At 45.1% G+C, this 15,427-nt stretch overlaps 1 protein-coding gene across 4 annotated transcripts in view; it reads right to left on the minus strand.

The window, feature by feature from the left end:
• The window catches only part of HRAS (HRas proto-oncogene, GTPase), a 76,187-nt gene that overhangs the window by 59,938 nt on the left and 822 nt on the right, over positions 1-15,427 (minus strand). Inside the window, exon 2 of one of the 4 annotated variants that reach the window (XM_075065061.1) lies at positions 10,738-10,782. The exons of the other annotated variants lie outside the window; for them this stretch is intronic. The gene's annotated coding sequence lies outside the window, so the exon portion shown is untranslated. The remainder of the gene's footprint in view (positions 1-10,737; positions 10,783-15,427) is intronic. 4 annotated transcript variants of the gene reach the window in all.

Below are 15,427 nucleotides of genomic sequence, written 5' to 3' on the forward strand. Positions count from 1 at the left end.
GCACCAGCTCTTGGTCCAGTGGGAAGAGTGGCTGTCTGTGGGTCTGGGCACACTCATTGTGCACTGGAGACTGCGATGAGTCACACCTCACAAAGGCTTCAGAGAGCTGCTTTCAGCCTGGAGTGTATTAGGCAGCTTTGGAAAGGAACATGAAGTGGAGGATTACAGGTTAAGCAGCCACCTCCGAGAAATGTATTTTGGCTCCCTGTCCACTCCTCACAACAGAAGAGGAACCGAAGTGCAGGATGTGACCTGCTCTCTGGAGACTGAACCTTGATTTTCTCCCTTGCTACTCAGGCTTAAAACCACCACCATCTCCCCACCCGCAGGTGAACTTGCAAAGACTGATGAGCATTTTCTGAAGGTGAGGAGGCAGGGGGGAGAGCAGGATTCTGCTCCTTCACAGCACACGCTAAGGTGTCTCCCTCTCAATTAGGGCTGGACATCGTGCAATGAGTGGATGGGCAAAAGGAGCAACAGCATTCTCACTCCACTCACACTCCGCCTATGCCACCTGCAAAATGGCAGGGAGCCCTCTGGAGACACACCTACCCACAAGCCCTGTGACTCCACTTCCTGCTGCTACACCACTATGGCTTGGCACCTGGAGTTATTAGTTCAGTCTGGAGATGAGCAGAGGACAACTGAGGAGCAGACTCTTCCCACATTGGAATGAGTGGGGCATTTGGGGAAGTGGCTGTAGGTGCGTCTGTCACAGGGATGCGGGGAGGTAGGTGCATTGAATAGGTAGGAAATATTCTCTATTTCTTGCCTCCATAAACTAAGGTTACAGCTCCCTTTATCTCACTCTAGGCAAAAGTTTGAGAATGAGGAATACCTGGTCGGGCCTTGAAAGTGAGAATCTCTTGTGGTCAGTTGGGATAATTGGGGGGATTCATTATAGGGAGGAAGGTGAGTATATTCCTTAGGGACCCTTATTTGAGGAGTAAAGGTCTTGGGGTTTCCTTTCGATTACTTCTTTTGTAGTTTCATCCTGCAACAGTGGCAGATAGAGGACTGTTTAGGGAAAAGAGATAAGAACACAACGAACACTTTTCTCCAGTGGGTTATTTAGTTATACCTGCATGGAATGACAGATTGCTGAAATGGGCAATTGCAATATGATAGGAGCGTAGGGACTTCAGGGCAAGGAAGGAATACACAGGTGACTTCTGCAGCCTCTGGGGTTCTTATGCAGGAAGCCAGCTATATCCTTTCAATGGCCACAAAAGTAGAACAACGTTTGTGTGTGTTAGGAATCCAGAGTGATGTAGGAATGCAAAATCAGCAGCTAATAAAAGCTGCTGTAGCTCATGCTCAGATTATAAACGACAACTGAGATCTGGTTAGACAAGACAGCAGCACAGGTACTAAGCCCAGATGGATGGTGGTGTTTGGTGACTTCAGGATCCACCCAGGTGATGATTCTTTAAGATCAACTCAGGAGTTCATGGCTACTGTGACCTGAACTGGGCTATCCCAAGTGGTTACCTACGCAATCCACATAACCAGCCACATTCTGGATCTAGGGATTGGAGGCAGCGAGGTGAGGTTATAAATAGACCTGTGTCATGGACCAAGCATAGTCTCTTCTGGTGTGAGGTTGGGTCACCACTATCCCATTCGAGGCAAGGGTCCAGTATCATAGTCCAGGCAGAGGGTCCCGGAAGCTTTTGAGGTATGTGTGGCAGCACCAAATAACCATGCTCATTGGTCGGGCAGCACATGATTCAAACCTGGTATCCACCACTATTAATAGTTGTTCTTAAATAGCCTTTTCCCTAGCTCCTCCCTCACAGGCCAGTGTGGTTTACAGAAGACTAGTGATGGTTTAAATAAGAGGGGAAGGCAGCTGGAAGCCAGCTGGCAGAAGTCACAATCCAACTCCAAGCAACTGAAATGATGGCAGCTGCTAAACAGTACACAGCAGACCTGTTCAGCATGATTAATCCAAGCTGCCTTCACCTGAAAGCGGAATTGCCATGAGGAACGAACCATTTGCTCCACAGATTAAGTCGCTCAGATTCTGACAGAGCTTGCCACGTTTGTGGGTCTGAGGCAACGTCTCCAAGGGATAAACGGATGTTCCTCTCTGCCTGAGTTGCAACCAGAAATGTTCAATGAAAGTCAAGAAGTGCTGGCATCTGTGCATGATGAGGCCCACATCCCTTTTGGTTGGTAAAGCCAGTGGGTCTGTTTTAGGTGGAAAAAGACAATGCCTCTTCATCTGATGTCAGGACAGCAGGTGTTTTTAAGTACAAAGTGGTGGCAACTGCAGCATTTTACATATTGTAAAGAGCACTCAGCGAGCATGAGATGGGCACTCTAGTGTTTAAATGAACATCATTACACCCTTCTAAGACAATCTCCAGCAGAAGCAGAAAGGAAGGGGACAACCCCAAAGTGGGAAGTTGCTCAGACTCCTTGTCAATAAGCAAGGCCCTGGTGCAGGTAGCTAAAGCTAAACCCTTCCCACACAGTCCTGCATGGGTATCTACATCTCTCTTCCCACATCAATGGAGCAACAAGCCAGCTACTGCCTATCAAAGCAAGTCATGAAGTAGGCCACTGCCGCAGGCTGGCTGCTTGGAAACTGGGACAGCCCCTCAAGTAAAAAGCTAGTTTGCTGGCCTCATATCTCCTCATGCAAATCAGGAAGAGGCAAGGGTAATGAGTGTGGGAAAAATACTGCAAGGGTCAAGTCACTTCCATTCTCTGCACACAACTCAAACAGGATGGTTAGGGGAGAAATGTGCTATTAGCCTTTTGGAGACATTACAAAAATAGTATGCAGTGCATGTGCACGCTCTCTCACACATACACAGATATCACACTCCCTCCAGCATCTGCTCAACCTGCATGCTGCAAAGCGTCTGCGCTCAAAGGGTTAAAGATGCCAGAGCGCCAAATGAACTTAGAAACAAGCAGTTCCGGGAGGGACTCCAACACTGTAATACGTGGTGGCATGAGCTGTCACAGCATCATAGCTACAGCCTAAGGCTCATGATGTGAAATTAGTTGCTGGTTTAGCATGTTTTGCCACAAGCTCTTGTGACTTTCCCCCAGGAAAGGTGATTTTCACAGGGGGAAATGGACACATATTTGGCCTGGCTCCAAATTTACAAGTTTTGGGAGAAATGAATGCCTTGATTTTTCAACAAGGAGTCTGACTCCTTGTTGTTTTTGTGGATACAGACTAACATGGCTACCCTGATACTTGATTTTGCAAGTGCACATTTTTGAAGATGAAGACTAACAATGCCACACAGCTCTAGACCACGAGCATCTCTTTTTTTGCCTAAATTGGGCGTACTGTACAGGGAGAGAGCACACACACACACACACGCCACAATCTCTGCAGTGTCTGGAAAAAGGAGTGAGCTAGGACCATCCAAGGAGCATCTCCTTTGGAGCTAGCAGGGACAAGGGAGAGGTATCCCAGTATAAGTGGGTCATCCACAGTACAAAAGCCTAGGCAAAGTTACCCAGGACCCCAAATCAGACCCCACCTCCTTCCCTTTGTCCTGATCTTTCCTCTTTGTTTTGGGTCAGGTTGATAAAGAAGTCCTGACTGCTAAAGCAAACCACCACTCTGTTAATCTCCCCTGAGCAGAATATAATCAACCTCTGACAAATACAGAAGGTCTCTGTCTCTTTCGCATGTGCATAATCTGTCATTCTAACAAAGCATTCCTGAACCAGGTACCTCTGTAAGGCTCAAAACAAGGTCCTTTCTCACCCCAGACATCACCATTCACCAGGAAGAATCTCTCTGGAATATTTTCACTGGATTCTGCTTTCCTTCATGGCGACATTCACTGAATACTCCCACTCTCAGCTGTCTGTAAACTGATTCAATCTGGATTGGCAGGATGGCCGGCTGTACCTGTTACACAACAGCAGCCTGGTTAATGGCATTTCCCATGGAGCGTCCCTTCCCTCCGCTCTTCACTTTACTTCCTGCAGAGAGCTACTGAAACAGACTCAGACATGTTCCTTCTGATCATCCCAGGTGTGAGTGAGAATCTGTCTCTGTTTGGAACCGGTTACCATCACAGACACCTTCGCACAAGCCTCACCCTTCTCTCCTTTCACTCCTAGCTACCTGCTCACAGTTCTTGCTCTTTCCTCCTCCCAGTAACAGTAAAACATCCTCTTTGTTGCACAGGGCATAACATCTTCCCCAGGTTGGAAACTAAATTACAGACATACCACTGCTAAACAAACAGGGAGATGTACAGGCAGCAGTGAGGACATCCCTATGTGAGAGCTCTAGCTGGAGCTATTGCCCTAGGGATGGGCCAAACTGGGGTCTTTTAACCAGATGCCCCCAATTTCCAGGGTTCAAATGAAAATGGGATCAGCATCTGAACTGCACCGATTTTGCTTAAGCAAAAATAAAAATCCAAAGTCACTCCAGCTGGACCCATTCTTTATTACTCAAGGACCAAGTCTGTTTTTGTCCTTTGCATTCATATAGCACCTTCCATCCAATTCCCCCACCCCCCTCCACTCCAGTGCTTTGCAAATGCTAATGAATTAATCCTCACAGCACCTTGATCAACAGTTCAGTATTATTCCCATTTTACGGAAGAGACACAGTGAGGTCACACATCAGGTCTGTGACTGCTGAAAATGAAGCCCAGAGACCTGCATTCTCAGTTCTCGCCCACAAAAACCATGCGTCACCTCCTGTCCTAGACAGATGAACCGCCCAGACGTCCTGTCTCATTAGGATGCCCACCAAAAGTACCACAGTACACACCCCCCTTCTCTCTACCACAGATTCTTAACTGTTCTGTTGCCCATGCAGTAGTTGAAAGCTTCATTCCAACTGGAGGATGAAAATGAAGTTTTGCTTTCTTATTGTACTGGCCTGTAGTTTCTAGAGACACTTCTATACTAGAAACTGAACATGAGCATGGCACAACACAAGTCATATTCTGACTTTTCTAGACGATAAAACAGGTTTTTCCTCTTGATTTTTATAACCACTACCGCCAGCTTCATCCTGTCCCCATCATGGGTGATTAACTGCCAGGGAAAATCCTCCCAGGTCAAATTCTAGCATACAATATATGTTATTTGACTTTTTAAGTGTGGCTATTCACTGGACTATTGTTCCAAAATTTCATACCACATACAGCCACCCCCTCCCCCTCAAGTGAAACAGAGATGTCTCCTTATGGGTACGAAGAGGTCATTGTACAACTCCCAGTACTGAAATCAGAAGGCTACAACGTATAGTGCCTCCTGCTCACAGCTAGCTAACAACATTGTGATTAACAGCTGAGAGAGGCACTGGCACACAAGACATCACCCGAACACTTCCCTCTCCCTGTTGTTCTGCTGTAAACCAAGCAGACTGCATTCATTCTTCTCAGCTGCTGAGCGACGCATCCAAGACAAGACAATCCTCACCGAAACACAAAGCTTTTTTTTTTTTTTTTAAATGACCTCTATGAAAAAGGACATTTCCAGTATACTGCAACATGGGATAATAGGAAGCATCAAAGTAGTAATGCAGGAGGCAAGCTTAACCTGAGATGGAGAGCATCATATTCAGGCCACCATTGGGAGGATAATAGTGTTCTTCCAAAGTCTTTGCCTCAAGTATGCACAACAACCTGTCCCCACTCCTACCTGTGCTCTCAAAACAGTAGGTCAGAAAGGCCACAGATGCTCGAAGTCCTACCACCACAAGAGATCAAACAGCACCAGTTCCCTATGCCTTCCAAGAGCAATCTTCCTGAGCTCTAATACCATACACAGGGAGCAAACGGGGGAAGGAGGTGGGGAAAGAGCCTCTTAAAGCTTTCCAATCCTTTACACAGCAAGTCTCTCTTCATTTGGAAGTTCTTCCTTGGACTATTTAGTTTAGACAGCAGATGAATAAGACAAAGAAAATATATTGTATGCTACTATTCATTCTGTGAAGTAATACAAGAACAAAAGGACATTCAACGACATTTAAAGGCAGAAAGTTTAAAATACCTTTCCCTAGACAAAACAGAATTAGCATGTGGAAATCACTGTCACAATATATGGTGTCCAAGAGCTGGAATTGGACATTTATATGCATAACAAAGCATCCAGAGTTACAATACTAAGAATTAAAATCGCTTTGGAAGTAACAGAAGCCCTCATGCTTCTATCTATGTAGGCTTTTATACAGTGCTCCATTATTGTGGTACCTGTGCATCTCAGGGCTTGAGCCAACCTCTAACTAATGGAGGTCATGAGAACTCTTTCCTTGAGGGTATAACTGCTTAAAGAAGGATTTTTTGCACTTTCCTTTGAAGCAATCAAAACTCATTGGAGAAAAGATATTGGACCAGATTAACCACTGGTCTGATCCAGTCTGGCACGTCCTATGTTCCTAAAGAGGACCCTAGCTTTTAAAAAAAACTAGCGAGCACACTGAAGAAAGCACACAAACAAAAATGACACTTAAAAAGCAATTTGTAAGTTGATCAGTTCTTGGGGGAAGTAGATCCCTGCTCTCCCATGAAGGAGGTGGGGATCTACTGGTAAGTCTTCAAAAAATCCACTAGTCCAGGGTAAGACAGAATCTTTCCAGTACAAGTGCAGTCTTCTTTTGCACAATCAAGATTTTAATTTTTAAGACAAGGGTACGTCTATACTACCCACCAGATCAGTGGGTAGCAATTGATCTATTGGGGATCAATATATCGCGTCTCGTCTAGACGCGATAAATCGATCCGCAAACTGACACCTGTACTCCACCTCGGCAGGAGGGGAGTAAGCAGCATTGACAGGGGCCGTGGCAGTCGACTCGCCACCGTGAGGACAGCCACGTAAGTCAAACTGAGATACTTCGACTTCAGCTAGGCGAACAGTATAGCTGAAGTCGTGTATCTTAGATCGATCCCTCCCCCAACTGTAGACAAGCCCTAAGTAACGCATCTCTAATGGATGTGAAGAAAACTTTCCAAACAAACAAAACAGCCTTTCTGAGCCTGCGGACAATTCATATGTGGTGACTGCTGCTCAGAGTTCCCACATGCAGCACCAGAGTGAAAACTGATGAGATTTATCCATTTTCACTACCTGTTTTCAAGCTCTCTCTGGGCAGCAGTGAAAATTACAAGAATCTGGTCAATTTCATTCTGCCGCTGACAAGAAAATCTCTGAGCAACAGCAAAAGCAGGCATTGGAGATATTCATTGAACAGTTATATTGGATCAGACAAAAGCTTCATCTAGCCCAGTATCCTGTCTTCCAACAGTGATCAATGCCAGGTGCCCCAGAGGGAATGAACAAAACAGGTAATCAAGTGATCCACCCCATCGCCTATTCCCAGACTCTGGCAAAGACAGGCTAGGGACACCATCCCTGCTCATCCTGGACAATACGCATTGATGGACCTAACCTCCATGAATTTATCTATTCAGTTCTTTTTTGAATCCTGTTATAGTCTTGGTCTTCACAAAATGCCCTGGCAAAGAGTTCCACAGACTGACTGTGCGTTGTGCGAAAAAAATACTTCCTTTTGTTTGTTTTAAACCTGCTGCCTGTTAATTTAATTGGGTAACCCCTTAGTTCTTGTGTTATGAAAAGGAATAAACAACACTTCCTTATTTACTTTCTCCACACCAGGTCATGATTTTATAGACCTTAATCATGTCTCCCCTTAGTACAAGCTGAAGAGTCCCAGTCTTATTAATCTCTCCTCATATGGGAAGCTGTTCCATTCCCCTAATCATTTTTGTTGCCCTTTTCTGAACCTTTTCCAATTCTAATATAATTTATCTCCAACCAAATACGAATGCTGAAAGAGATATAGAACTGCAGAAACACCCTCCCTGCAACAGCCAGGAAACCAAAAGAAAGATGGAGTAGAATTGCCCCTGTGGTCATTCCCAGACTTCATATTCATATGCAATTAGTAGATTTAGTTCATTTGGCCGTAAGGCATTTGATATTATTTCTATTTCCTCTGAGGGGATAGGGAAAAAGTGGGAATAATGGGATAACTCAGAAAAAAGAAGTAAGAGAGAGAAAGGTTTTAGGAGAAGAAAAAAGGAAAGAAGATACATGGGAAGATGTTAAGAACAATGGAGGGATAGGGGAAGAAAGGAAGAAAAGACACTGAGGAGCGCTCAGGAAAAGATACACCACAGTTTATCATACAAACAAGTGGAGTGAAGACAGGAAGAAAAAGAAGGTCTAAAAACAACCAAGAGAAATGTAACAAGGCAGGATGGTTAAACAGCACTCAGCAAATAATTCATTTGATTAATTTTATCTGTATTCGTCAAATAATGTATTCAAATAATACTCTGTGGAATCTGACCAGCTGTATATTAGACATCAGATTACTAATATATTAGAATAATATAGGTTGATTTCAAATATATTCAGATTTTTTTTGTCGCTATTTGATGAGCAGTGGTTGTACATTTACATTTTAAAACATTAAGTAGAAAGATGCATGACAACAGGATACAGTCAGATACAGTCTAATACACAACTCTTGTTCCTTTTAACAAGGGGTGGTCAAACTTTTTGGCCCAAGGGGCACATCGGGGTTGTGAAACTGTATGGAGGGCCAGGTAGGGAAGGCTGTGCCTCCCCAAACAGTCTGGCTCCCGCCCCCCCACTTCCCACCCCGACTACTCCCCTCATAACTCCCAACCCATCCAACCCCCCCTGCACCTTGACCCCTGACCGCCCCCTCCCAGGATCCCCCACCCCTAACCGTCCCCCTGTGACCTCACCCCGTCGAACCCCCCCCCGTTCCCTGACCCTATCCACACTCCCGCCTCCCTGATAGCTGTGGGAGACCCGGCGGTCCTATCAAACCACCCCAGTTCCCTGAACGCCTCTCTCCCCTGCCCCCGGAACCTCCGCCCCATCCGACTGCTCCCTAGGATCTTCTGCCCCTTATCTAAAACCCCCCCTCCCGCTCCTGCTCTCTTACCATGCCACTCAGAGCAGCGGGACTGGCTTACTGGAAAGCCTGGGAGGTGAGTGGGCACAAGCTGAATGGTGGCGTAACTGTGGGGGAGGGGCCGGGGGGCTAGCCTCCCCGGCTGGGACCTCAAGGGCTGGGCAAGACAGTCTCGCGGCCCAGATGTGGCCCATAGTTCGCCCACCTCTGCTTTACACTGTAGGTTGCAGTTATTTTTTACCCTAGCTAGTAGGTATCTGGTAATTCTTTTCAAGTCCTGACAACTGGCCCCTCTAGTTTGGCAGAGGAATACGTCCTAGCTGGCCCTCCTTCCTTCCCCCATAGACCTACACAAGAACCATACACTGATGAAGCTGATTTCTTCAAACAGTGTAGTGTGACTATACTGGTTGCTACAAGAAAAGGTGTGGAACTCTACAGTCAAGTGCATAAGACATTACCAGAGTAGAAAGGGAGACATAGATGTTAGGCATTTATCCATTTCACCATGGGGAATGTCATGCAGGACCTCACGCACTACAGAAACCATGTGCCTTCTGTTGTAATCTGTCTCAATGAACATGCATAACATGTATGACCATAGAGCTCAAGATACTAACTACAGTGATACTAAGAACATAAAAGTTATTTTACCATGCCCACAGCCACCATCTTCATCATCAGCAAAGAATGAACCAACCCTACAGTCCCACCTTACTGTGGTCAGGATAACATAATATCTCCAGGGTCTGAAACATATACCTTCATAAGACAAGCTGGAAGCTTTCTTGGGTACATGCATTTTAGGTTGCAAGAATTCAAAGAAGAATTGGGCATGAACCTGTGGAATGTCTTCAGTCTGCATAAGCAGCAGAAGAGACACTGGAGCTGTCTGCCTGCAGACTTAGGAAGCCAGCACTGCACTACTTCGTATTTGTATGATTATCTAAGTAATTATAACAGTAGAAATGTAATTTGTTTTTTAGACGAAAGATGAAATTACATGGAAATTGATGCACACACTATTAGTTTTTTCCAGACCTCCTTTGGAGATCTAATATAATAAGCCGACAACCTCCCTCTTTATACGCAATCAGAGAGTACAGTAGAGTACAGCCCTTTCAAAGTGATAGGGCACCAGTCTGGGAAATCGGCACTTTGCAATTTGCCAACATATTAGGCTATCAAATGCTGTTCATGTTATTACTCTGTAATAGCAACAATTTACCATAGCTAAGCACTGAAGAACCAAGCTCAGGACATTTCTGGGGACCGGATGCCCGCTAGAAAAGTTCACTTCAGGTCCTAAGCCCTGTCTGATCATTACCACTCCAGAGATGCCCCACACTGAGGTAATTATTGCTAATTTAAAAGCGGTTTATTTTTTTAAAAATAATCCTTCATCTTTCACTTTTAAATAAAGTGCATTTCCTTCTGATGAAATGTGCCACAACGGTTGGTGCTGCACAAACATGACTCTGCCCTGACATGGAGGAACTTCCTCTAGGAAGAGGAAATTTATTCTCCAGGCCCAGCCAATCCTTGGCCTCTCTAATGAAACTGTGAACAAGGGTATCAATTAGCAGCAGTTGTGCTAGTGCTTCTGCCAGAGAAAAGTTTGTCTTTTAGGAACAGAAGGGAGAAGATCTTTGATGAATAGAGGAGGATAGGTCAGTGGTTAAAGGCAGTAGCCCTTGGACCCGGGAGAGACGGCATTTCAAGTTCCTGATCCACCAAAGACTTAGTGGGTGACCTTAAGCATATCACTTAGGCTCAGATTTAGAGAGCTAAGATATTTCAATGGAAGTTAGGAGTCAAAATACCTTTGAGGATTTGGGCCTTAGCCACTCTTTGTCTCAGTTCCCCACCTGTAAAACAGGGATAACTGAGAGGCTGTGAGGATAAATACAATAAAAGGCAGAGAGGCACTGCAGCAATGGGGACTATATAAGTACGTAAGACAACTAGACCAATGAAAAGCTATTTACCATTGACCCAGACTAGATTGGACCTGCTGATTCAACTTAATGAGTTTCAAGAGAGCTGGACAAATTTATGAGTGGATTAGTAAGATGCAGTTGTTTGTGATGCTGGGGGCAGGGCTTGGCAACTCTGACGGTCCCTCCTGATTTATGGTTCAGACAGTCACCTGCCAGGGTCAGGATTAAGTAGAAGATAGGTTTCAGCATATTTCCATAGCCTTGGACAAACTACAGAAAGACTGCTGCTGTATTGCTGATGCTTTTAAATCTGGAAAGAAGTTCAAAAGATACTGGAGAAAAAACTACCCAACAACAAAGTTAAATAGCAAGCAGCAGATGGATCGAGCACTTACTCCACCTCATTTTCTTGCCAATATTCTCAACCCATAGCATCAGGATAGATGTCTAACTGCTGAAGATGCTGTTGCTATGACATGGGCATCTAATCACCCATCAATTGTGCCAACCATAATAAATTTCAGGGCTGGGGGTGAAACATTCAAGCAGTACATGCATGCTTGCTGATGTTTTAAAGAAAGTCGCACTACTGAACTGGTGGAAGTTATTAGCTAAGCACCTGGAATGAGAGTTTCTTGAAGTGCTAAACTAGCTTTTGACAGCAGTAGCTGCCTCTGCAGGCACAGAAAAATATTTTCTTCATTTGGACTAATTCATTCAAAGCTGAGAAATCAATACAGAGTTGAAAAAAGTAGGAAAACTTGTCTCTCTTCCAGTCTATGAACAAAGAGGGAGGGGATGAGATCTACTAGTTTTAAAAGTTTGAAGGACAGCCTAAGTATCTTGGGAAACTCATTTTCAAGAGACTTAGGTGAGTAGGAATTTAAGCTTCAGTCACTTTCACTTAGGCATATTTGAAAATTTTCCCAGGCTGACCTGGACTGATTAGTTTAATCCACTGACTACAATCAACACCTCTGTTTAATAAATAAGTTGTAAATGTGAAACACATTTTGATAACAGAAGTTTATGTATTCAAAACATTTACAGTTGTTTTAATAGAAATAAATTTTACATGCTGTTTTGTGTGTAATTAAATTCCACTGACCATCCTAATGCAGCTCTACACAAATCACAAGCAGAAAGTTAATGATCTAGTAAATAAGCAATATATCATTCACCATTTTCTAACTTACTTAAAATATACAATGAAGAATCTGAAAATATTAAGGTACGTAACTTGCTTAAATAAGTGTAGTTATAGTGTAACTCCCTAGATAGCAAAAAGATGTACCAAATCTAGTGTAAAGGCTCTATTTAGTTGTAAATCAACATGTTTTAATAGTGATATCCATCAATGAGAATGAATCTTTCTTTAGGACATAAATGAAGTCCAAATGGAAAAGCTGATTAAAATTGATGATTTAAATCAAGACTTTCCACTGGGTGAGTTAAATCAATCTACCCTGGTCAGGAAGGGATTCTCCTCTTCCGCCTACCCCACCCCGTGTATTCGTGGAAGTAGGTAGCAGTTTGGTCTCCTTCCTCTGAGGCAACAGAAATGACCTTATCAAGAGATAGGACATTTGACTGGATGGGCCAGGGCTCTCGGGTGGCACTGAGCATTCCTTTGGTCACATGCTTAACTGGCTGGTTATTGCTGACATGATCAGGGTCTAACTGATTGCCATATATGGAGTCAGGAAGGTATTTTCCCCCAGGTCAGATTGGCAATGATCTTGGAGGCCCCCCACACCCCGTCACCCCATTTCCCCTGCAGTATAGGGTGCAAATCACTTGCCAGGATTAACTGGGTCCCTCTCTCTCAGACAATTCCATGCCATTGTAGAGGCTTCTGGCACTAGTCACCTCAGTCCCTCTTCCTCTCTGCCTGTGGCACATTATAGTCGTGTCCTATGGACTGTAACGCTTTGGTCTAGTTTTAGTTGTTAGGTTTAGTGGGTGGATACTGGTGGCCTGTGATATACAGGTCAGACTAGATGATCTAGTGTTCCCTTCTGGCCTTAAACTCTATGACCTCATACGCTGCACCAATGCAAGTCATTGTTTACACAAATGCAAGGCATCTCTGCCGGGGCGGGGATGTTGAAGCAGTGCAACATCGTTGGCTAAAACCCCTGTGTAGACAAGGTCTTAGACATATAAAGGATCTGTGTATCTGAACACCAACCGCTGGAGCCAACCAGTCCCCCCTTGGGCCTGTAATTTTCTTGCTTATTTTGTGCATTTAGGCTGTGGTTTTCAAAGGGGCCTAAGACTCCTTTAATAACTCTTCAGTTACACCAGGGCAGACCCCTTGTGGACATGCTTCTATCACAGGTGTTGGCAACCTTTCAGAAGTGGTGTGCGGAGTCTTCATTCATTCACTCTGATTTAAGGTTTCGTGTGCCAGTAATACATTTTAATGTTTTCAGAAGGTCTCTTTCTATAAAAGTCTATAATATATAACTAAACTATTGTTGTATGTAAAGTAAATAAGGTTTTTAAAATGTTTAAGAAGCTTCATTTAAAATTAAGTTAAAAATGCAGAGCCCCCTGGACCAGTGGCTAGGACCTGGGCAGCGAGAGTGCTACTGAAAATCAGCTTGTGCGCTGCCTTCGGCTCGCGTGCCATAGGTTGCCTACGCCCGTTCTATCAGTTTAAAACGGGTTATATCAACTTTGCTCACACCTATAAAATTTACCAACGCGAGCTAAATTGATATAAGACAAGCTCAGCCCAATATAGGGTGACCAGACAGCAAATGTGAAAAATCAGGACAGGGTGGGGGGAGGGGTAATAGGAGCCTATATAAGAAAAAAAGACTGTAAAATCCAGACAGTCCCTATAAAAATTGGGACATCTGGTCACCCTAGCCCAATACAAAGAGTGTATCCACTCAAGTGTTTCTGCCTGTTTAAGTCCATTTAAAAGCACACCTGTAGTGGACAACTGTGAGTGTAAGCCAGGTCTAAGAGAGTTCAGCACCTAATTCCCTTAGGCTTCTTTGAAAATCTCAGCCTCAGAACCCCAGCATGTGCCCCACTGTGATGTACAACACTGCACAAGGCATTTCAAGAGCTGACCATCAGCCACTCAGAGTTTGCTAACCCCAGCTCGGACGTCCATTTGGCTTTCCCTCCCAATTGCAGAGACAGCAAGCCTCACCCTGGCACTATAAAGTGCTCTCCTGGCATTATTCTCAAGTGACACTGCACTGGCAGATGTGTCCATCTCTCCTCTACCTGCGTGTGGCCACGGTATAATACTTGAGACTAGAAAGCAAGACACACCCTGGAAGGAGGAAGGATCCTAGAGAGACTCCTCTCTTCTGCTCTCCCACCCTCTGTATTTCTGTTTTAGACCCTGCCTTGTAACGGGTTTCTGGACTCTCTGGAACGAAAGGCACTCAGAGGCGTTATTATTACTGCACCAATTCAGTGGCACATGACAACTGAAAGAACAGTGGCCACCCAGGCTCAGCTATTAGAAGTCTTGCTGTGCTATCATCATAGACCACTCCCTAAAGCTGCTGCTGACAGTGATATCACTGTAGGCATCAGTATAGCGATACCAAGGGATCTGGGAAAGATGAAAAACGAGAGCGCAGGGAAAAAAATAGGAAAGGGAAACGTGACAGCAGGCTGTGGTATTCTCCTGGAGGATGCAGAGCCCCTCCCATTTATTTCCCCATGTTTTCTGGACTGGCAGGAAGTGTTTACAGAAAGCAGAGTCATTGTAAGACTGGGAGAGCAGGCCAGCAGGTGATTCTCCCCCATCCCTTCCCTTCCCGTTTGGAAGTCCCGTCACATTTTGGGGAAGGAGAAGAACCGGAAAGGAAGATAGCACAGAAGTCATCAGCTGGTGCCCTGAGATCCTATTGCCTCTGCCTCCCTGGTGCAAAAGGTGCAGAGGGATGTGGAGTGCCACAGCAGAAAGAGGGCAGCTGGGCTGGGACATACATGAGGAGAAATCTATACCATTGCCGAACAGCCTAGACACATACATGAATGCCATCATCTCCCTCCGCTAGCACATAGGCTTTTAAATCTGAAGGTATGAGGACCACCGCGGTGGCCTCCGGAGCAGGCTGCTGGGGCCTGATTTTCACAAAACAAGAGGGTCTGAAAATCAAGGGGAAGGGTGAAAGCTTTTGGGGGATGGAGGGAGAACAAATTTGCAAACGCTCAGAGAATCATGGGAAGAAAAACTGCAGCCTCCCCACACAAACACCAACAGGTGGCTACCCCCTCTCCCCTCACTACCTTCTTCCACCCAGGTGCAGCCCCTGACACACCCAAGGCCAAAGCTACTCTTCCACACCAACCCAGAGGCCCCTTCCCAGACACAACCCACTGTTGTCTCCCTTCTCCCCAAACAGATGTAACCCCTACCATTGCTGCTGCCCCCTCACAAGCATAGCTCTGAACACAGAACCCCCTCCTCCTCCCTCCTATGCAAGTGCTCCCTCCCAAACTGATGCATCCAGGCAGGCACACATGGACCATTTTCCCCTCTTACTTCCTCCCACACACACTTTTATCAAAGACACCTGCTTTCCGACTCCAGAGA

This window comes from Chelonoidis abingdonii, chromosome 4 (genome assembly GCF_003597395.2).
Source record: "Chelonoidis abingdonii isolate Lonesome George chromosome 4, CheloAbing_2.0, whole genome shotgun sequence".
NCBI lineage: Eukaryota > Metazoa > Chordata > Testudines > Testudinidae > Chelonoidis > Chelonoidis abingdonii.